The following is a 6,779-nucleotide window of genomic DNA, read 5'->3' on the forward strand; positions in this document are numbered from 1 at the left end:
AGTTTGCACTTGGAGTTGCAGAGCCTGAAGAAGGGAAAGTAAGCCTAGCCTGAAGTTCGTGTAGAAGTTTGGTGCTTGAAATGCAAGGCCCAGAGTCATGATAAGGAACATTGTCCGATTTATCAGAATAATCTTATTGGGGTGGGGGTTTGACCCCCTAAAGCCAAAAAATATCGTTGGGCTAAGCACAGGAGTAGCGTTGTGATGTGCTATTTGCCAAGTTATAGGACAACATGCAATAGACGATTGCCATCCACTACATAAGTTTGTACAAACCCCTCAGCAGTTGTTTTTCAAATTTTGCAAATATGTAGGACATGATGAGCGTCATTGTTGAAGTTATGAATCAATGATGGATAGAACCCCTACCTATCGAATGCAAGTGGAAACTTTTCCTTAGGATCAAACTGTGGGTGCAGTGCGCGAAGTATTTCAAGGTCATGGTAGAGGAAGAGGAGGAGGGGCTGGAAGAGGCCATAGACAAGTTATTTATTATAACTGTGACGAAGCTGGAAATTTTTCACGTGACTATCTGAACGCAACACATCCATCTTGTCAATATCGCATAAAGTTAGACCATGTGATAGAATATTTCCCTATACTTATAGCGAAGATGCAAGAAAAGAAGATACAAACCCAGAAACCTACACAAAATATCCATATGATGAGGGTGGAGCCTCGCGAAGAATATCATGGCGTCAATATCGTAACGCACAGTGGTATGGACATGTTGTGGTAAAACATAACCCCCCATTTTTTGACTTGTTCACTTCAAATAATGGGGACCATTCTATAAAATTTTGGCTAAACACCTTTTAGGATTTTTGTTTAGTTGATTATCCTACGCGATTGTTAATTTTTCATTTTCTTTGGATTCTTGTTTTGATTTCTTTGTTAAAATCAATTTTTCATAACCTTCCCATTGATGCTTGTTTTACTTCATTTGGTCAACTGGTTCATGAACAACACTCCTTTGAAGTCTAATCATTTATGTCGCCTGGGTTAAAAATGCATAAAATGTAAATATTCCATTTTTGTAAATAAATTAGTTCAATAATGCATTTATTTTAAATATCAACCCCTAGTTAGTTCTCACTAACATTTTTTATTTTTACTTATACAGCCAAATCATGAAACATTGGGATTTCAGTAATTTACTCCAATTCTCAAATTAATTACTAATGTCAAAAAAAACCCAGAATGTCAAAGTGGTTGTAGTTTAATTTTTATTTTTATTAAAGTGGTTGTAGTTTAAATAGAAAAATACCACTCCAAACAAACCCCACTTAATTTCATTTTATAACTTAAACAAACCCCATTAAGCTTCGACCCAAAATAAAATAAATAATAAAAATTTTACAATACGATCGCGTCCATCGCAAATTGCACTTCGCAAAATTCATAACGAATCAAGTTTTCAGAACCTCGACAGAATCCCTTCATGCAATGCGATCAAAGTTAAACCATGAATTTCATTTTAAAGTCATTCTCGCATTTATTCCGGATCTGATATGAGTATTAACCTTATCTTATTAATTTATTAGGTCCACCGATATCGCAAGATTACAATGAACCTTTTAAAAGAATGTGCGATGTAATGTTTTCATGCGATGCGATAATGCGACATCACATATCGCATATCGCAATTTTAACAAGCTCCTTAACTTAAACATTAAAGGATTTGCGATTGGAAAATGCGATGTGTTAAAAAATTTTAATACAAAGTTTTTCACCCCTTATGCCTCCCGTACCTCCACCTCACTCACCCTCACGTCACACTCACCTCACACTCCACTCACCATATCCCTCCATAAACTCACGTGGATGAATTAATGGGTTTGGATTGATTTCAATGGTTTGTTTTATGGATTTTGGGTTTGGATTGATTCCAATGGTTTGTTAATTAATTTTTATATTTTTATATTATAATTATAATATTTATTATAATTTTAATATAATTTGAATTATAATATTAATTATATTTAAATTAACTTTTTCAAATCATTTGTATATTAATTTAATTTTGTAACTTAATTAATTGTATATATTAGTTAGTTAATAATTAATTTAGAATTAATTATTAAATAATTAGAATTCTAATTTAGGATTAAATTTCTAATTAAAAATTCTAATTTTTAGCCCAACAACAGAAATTCCAGAATTGTGTTAGTTTTGACTCATCAACTTTGGAAGCTCATAGATTGAGTTATACTTGGCCAAATGAGGCCCAGGATGGCTCATTGGAAAGATAAAATCAAGGAGAACATTTCTGAGGAGGTTTCACTAATAGATTTAGTCATTTATTGGGTCAAAAATCAGGCAGAAGATCAAGCTCTGAATTTTGAAAAAAAAATCAATTTTCTGAGTTTTATTTTCTTCATTTTCATTTGCCCAAGTCTCTTCTAATTGCAGATTTGCTCATCAATAATATCCTTGGCCAATTAAACCATCCCAGGCATCAATAGAGAGCTTATATTTTGTTTTAAATTATTTATTTAAATTGAATTTTATTGGATTTGTTTTAATGCCACAGATGATATTTTTATTTTATTGTTACATCTTAATTTATCCTGATTTCTTTTTGTAGGAAAACAGTAGAAGGGATATGGAAAAAGAGATCTCAATCAATGAGAAGGCTCCAACAATTAAAGATTGGAATTTTGAGCAAATAAAATTGATTGAAAATATTTTTCTTCAACAATGTAATAGGGGCTGCTCTCCTCTGCAATTCTTGAATTCTAAAAGCACTTTTGTAATAGGGATTTAGAGTTGTAGGTGGGAAGAGTGGAATCTCAGATCTGGAGATTATTGAGGTTTTTCTTCTACATCCTGAGTTATGTATAATGAACAGAGTTTGCACTATTGTAGCTCTGGTTTTGAAAGCAAAAGCTCAGGCATTGTAAAGGACTATCAGAGACTGGAGTTGGAGAAATGGATTCAATAAATTGGTATTTCGAATACTATTATTTTAAATGCTGGTTTTATTTAATGATAACAAGAATTGTGTCAATTTACTTACATATTTGTGCACTTTTGTCGGTATGGATAATTTTCCTCTATTTTATGTTGTTATTTATCTATGCTCTTATGGGCTGAATTCTGATTTCTGAGTAACTATTTACTCATAAATCTGTCTTTTAATATTAGATTAATAAATAGTGATATGTTGTTAACTTCTTCTGCATATTATTGTTTAATAATTCAAGTTACTGATTAAATAATCAAAATCACTTTGTGAACTTCTTCCTGAGTGTTGTTGATTGATTATTTCAGTTAAGAGGTCTCAATAGGATGTGTTTTGCTATCCATAATGTCATTTAATTGAACTATTTCATTAACTTGATATTCATTATAAAAAAGACATATTTCAATCCCAATATTATAAATACCTGCTCTTGGTTGCGTTAGATCTATATCTACCCAATTGAGATAGGATTAAGATAGTTTCTTTTGTTTGCACCTTAGAACAATTTTGTATTTAGAATAATTTCTACATTCTTTTTAAGTCCTCTTCCCAAAGAGGCAAACTCTAGTAGTGGATTAGTTGAGCCTCGTATCAGCTTAAGGATCACTTTCTTCCCTAATCAACAAGAGGGTTGATCTGATGTCTCTTTTCCATTGGTGAATGAAATTCATATTTTAAAGCCATAGGAGATTGAGAGAAGGTAACTGGACCTAGTTGAACCAGTCGGAACCACCATTCCAAATGGAAAAGGAGCTGCTTTAAGGTCTGGACTGGGTGGTCATCCCCCATGTTGTTGCAACGATTTTCGAGGCTTCAATAGGCCACAAGAGAAGGTAAGGGGAAGCAGATAGAGACTGAAGGATGGGTGCGCAAGGTTACTAAAAATTAATTTGGGTTTGACCTCAACCAAGCTAAATAAACTTTTATGGACGCCAAGAAGAATTTTGTTGAGGCTTCTATGCTGGGGAGTCAAGAAAACCTTGGTGGAAATAGTGAGGTGCAAGATGTGGATTCTTTGTTGTTAGCCACTTTTCTGAAAACTTGTATGAAGCTGCTGAGTGATTAGGAGATAGTAGAAGTGTTGCAGAAACTGATAAACAATTGTATGGGTAAGATTAATATTCCTTCAAAACAACGCATTGTGAGGAAACTAGGTAAGCACAAGAAGCGGATAGGGTGTGACATGAGGTTGACCATGTAGATAGGAGAATATGAAATGGACCAAGTGATCTTGGATTTGGGTTTTGACATGAACGTGTTGCCTAAGCACACATAGGAAAGGATGGGGAGACCTGCGCTGTAATGGTCTCCTATACAGCTACGCATGGACAATCAATACAAGATTAGGCCTCTGACATGGATGTAGTGATCAATATGATGAAGGAGAAGATGACATTTGAGAGGAAGGCGCTAAGGGTTATTGTGCCATTGGACCCTACTGAAGGAGCGTGGTACACTAAACTAGTTTGTGACTTTGTGGAGGATTATGATGATCCAAACTAGATATACAAGATCATTGTGCATGACAAAGATTAGATTAATCCCACTACGGATGGGAAGATTGCGTGGGATAGAGATAGCTCATGTACCTCAGACTCAGATGAAGAGATCAAACACTAGAAGAATAGGTTGCATGAGGTCTCAAAGCTACATTGCAATATGATGACAAAATCGTTGCAGTGCATATCTATGGAGGTTAGAAAACTTCTGCATTATGACAGATCAAATGATGTTAATCTTTTTTTGGATGAGTTTGAAAGGGAGGTGCCCGAGGAACATCATTTCTAGGCACTTGAATTGGCATTGCATGCTACGCCTTCCCATTGATGGGGTACACAGAAGGAAAGCTTCGCTGATTGGAAGGAATACAAGCGAATGATGAAGCTGAGGTTTGGATATGTTAATACCCGGATGACTGAGAAATATAGCGGAAGGGATGACCCACGCGAACACTTGGCACGTGGACTAAAGCTTAGGGTGAAGAGCCACAGCTAGAATGGATGCATATCTTTTGTCACACCTTAGATACTATTCCCATGAATTGGTACTTGGAAATAGAGCTACGCCACGGGACAGCCGAATGGGATATATTGAGGGAAAGCTTCTTATTAAAGTTTAGCTTTGACGATGGATTTGAATGCATTGACGAACTGTTACAAGAGATTAAGGCCACTATTTTTGGAACACTTGAAGATCCGGTGGAATCGGTACAACCAGATTAGATTACACAGCTACGCCATGCACTGGAATGTTATAATGTCACGGCCAAAGAAGAAGAAGATGATCCAAGAAAAATCAACATCCCAGAAACTAAACTTCAGCACGAGCTTGAAGGACCTAAGACAGAGAACCCTGATGCAACAGTGACTGAAAACCTGACAAGTAAATATTGGATCTAATACGAAGCCTAAATTCATGAAGATAGGAGACTATTGGGATGAAGGTACAGTCGATCATAAGGTGGCTTAACTATTGGGCAAATCCCAGGATATATTCCCAACAAAATTCTCGGATTTGAAGGGCATTGTAGGAGATTTGGGCGTAATGAAAATTACTTTGAAACCTAATGTGAATCCCATAAATTAGAGACCTTATCACCTCAATCTGAAGTATAAAGAAAAGGTGTGCAAAGAATTGGACAAAATGCAGGAGGTCGAAACTATTGAGCCAGTAGAAGAATCTGATTGGGTGAGCCCAGTGGTTGTCAAGGAAAAGAAACAGCAAGGTGAAATTAGGATATGCATAGATCTTAGAAAGCTTAAACATGCATGTGTTCATGACCATTTCAAACACCACTTACAGATGAAGTCTTGGAGAATGTTGGAGGCCAGGAGGCATATTCGTTCATTGATGGATTCTCAAGATACCATCAAATAAAGATCGCGCCAGAGGATCGCAGTAAAAAAACCTTCACGACAAAAAGGGGATGCTTTCAGTATACAGTAATGAAATTCGGGCTGAGGAATGCGCCTGTGATCTTCTCGAGGGTAGTAATCGCGATGGATACATGTCACAGATACCAGATCCCATTGAAATTCAACAAATGTATATTTTGTGTGCCTTTTGGAATTTTGCTAGGCCATGTAGTATGTAAGCAGGGATTGAAGGTCGACCTTGCAAAGATAGTAGTGATTGTGAACTTAGAAGCTCCCAAGAATGTTAAGTACTTGTGTGCAACGTTGGGCCACAGAGGCTACTATAGGAAGTTTATAAAGTCTTATGTCCAGATAACCACGCTGATGGAGAAACTATTAAAGAACGATGTGAATTTTTGCTCGGATGAGGAGTGTCAATAGAGTCTTGATGTGTTAAAGGACAAGATGGTGACTCTGCCCATCTTAGTATTTTCAGATTGGACGAAAGAGTTCCATGTGCATGTAGATGCCTCATGTATTTCATTGGGTGTGGTATTGAGCCAGCCGGGTGAAGGTGATATTGATCATCCAATAGCCTTTGCAAGTAGGAAACTTTCAGAAACCAAAAATAACTATTCCAAGATAGATTGTGAAGGGTTGGTGATGGTCTACGCACTGCAAAACTTTCGACATTATTTGTTGGGCACACATTTCAAAATGTACACAGATCACTCCACTCTCAAGTACCTGGTCAACAAGCTTGTGTTGGGGGGAGATCTGTAAGTGGTTTTTGTTATTCTAGGAGTATGATATTGAAGTAATAGTGAAGCTTAGACGGTTGAACGTACGACCGAATCACCTAAGCAAAATCTAGATAGGTGAAGAACCAACCAATTTGGAAGAAGGATTGCCAGATGCACAACTCTTTGTTGTGCACGTTGCAGATGACCACTTTGTTG

The sequence above is a fragment of the Pinus tabuliformis genome, chromosome 1_2 (genome assembly GCF_031772625.1).
Source record: "Pinus tabuliformis cultivar Carrire ecotype Pingquan chromosome 1_2, CPIR1, whole genome shotgun sequence".
Lineage (NCBI taxonomy): Eukaryota > Viridiplantae > Streptophyta > Pinopsida > Pinales > Pinaceae > Pinus > Pinus tabuliformis.